The following is a 1,530-nucleotide window of genomic DNA, read 5'->3' as shown; positions in this document are numbered from 1 at the left end:
GAAGTACCCAAACCACAGTCCAAAAACCAAATAAAACTTAATAGAAACTAATCAAATTCGATGTTTAGTCTGAAGTTCATCGTATGTTTGCACTACTTGGGAAGTTAGGATCATGGGGTGAGTTAAATAGCTTAGTATAAGTCAATAATAGTGGAACATATAGTGAATATCACAAGTAAAATTCATCATTTTCATTACAATTTAGTACATGGCATAATTCAACATCATAAGAATATGTCATGAGCATGATGCAATGCAAGAAAAGTTCCTACCCATCCAACTGCTGCAGACCATGAGTTCCCCAGAACCTGTCATCCGAACTCCAAAATAGTATGGGCTGAAGCCCATTGTGGATAAACCACCAATACAATAGTGTAGGTATACTAACAGTTGATATGCAGACAAGCTGCAAAATTTGTGGACAAGCCACCAGTTACAGTAAATGTAATTAAACTACCAAAAGTTTGTGGTATAATCAGGAATCTCCTCTGTACTCCCGCTGTAGTGCACTAAAATAATAATACGAACTTAATTGCTACCAGTACTCTACAAAACTCCTCCGTTAGCCACAATATCCCACCCCATGCACATGTATTATGACATACGAACAATGAGCATATTATATACAACAGCTCGTTTTTATTGAAGTCGGAATAGTGGTTTTAGGACCATAATTCCGACGAGTAAATTATTATTATTATTATTTATTTTAATGTCTATGAGATATTAGTAAGGTAGTATTAAATTTTCATTAAGAAATTTTGATGTTTGCTTGATTAATTAAGTGAAAAGGACTAAATCATAAAAAGTGTAAAAGTAGAGTTCCATTAGTTAAAAGGGTCAAATGGCTATGAAACCTTAAACTAAAGGACTTGGATGGTAAATAGACCAATTGAGGTGATAGTGGATGTTTATGGATATGGTTTTAATGAAATTATTAAAGGTTAAAATGTAAGTTGATAAATAATGTTAAAATAACTTAATGAATTAATCTCATCTTCTTCCCCATTTCAATCAATCTTCGAAAATCACCATAGAAATTGAGCTTGAGCATTCAGTTGGCTTCTTATCTTGTATATAAGTGATTTTGAACCCTGTTTTTAATGATTTTTATATTTTTGAGGCCATTTTAGCTTAATCTAGCTAGCTCGGGGGTCAATTTGTAAAACTGTTAAAGATTGAAGGTTATGCCATGAATATATTAGAATTCTTGATGTTAAATGGTAGATTATGAATCCCTGTTGATAAAGAAAACAAGTTTTGTAAAGTGATTTTTGATGAAATTTGCATTTAGGGATTGATTTGGAAAAATGGTAAAAATTCACGTTAAATTTATATAATGATGGTTTATTTGGGTTGATATAAGTCCTTAGTAAATTTGGTTAGCTTCAGTGGGGGATTAAAATAATTAGATTTCAATTTATGAGCATAATGATTAAATTGTGAAAAGTTAAAATATTAGGGGCAAAATTGTAGTTTTGCATAAATATGAAATGTGGACTAAATTGAATACTATAAGTATTAAATGTA

The sequence above is a fragment of the Gossypium arboreum genome, chromosome 4 (genome assembly GCF_025698485.1).
Source record: "Gossypium arboreum isolate Shixiya-1 chromosome 4, ASM2569848v2, whole genome shotgun sequence".
Lineage (NCBI taxonomy): Eukaryota > Viridiplantae > Streptophyta > Magnoliopsida > Malvales > Malvaceae > Gossypium > Gossypium arboreum.
Note: the sequence above shows the minus strand (reverse complement) of the source record.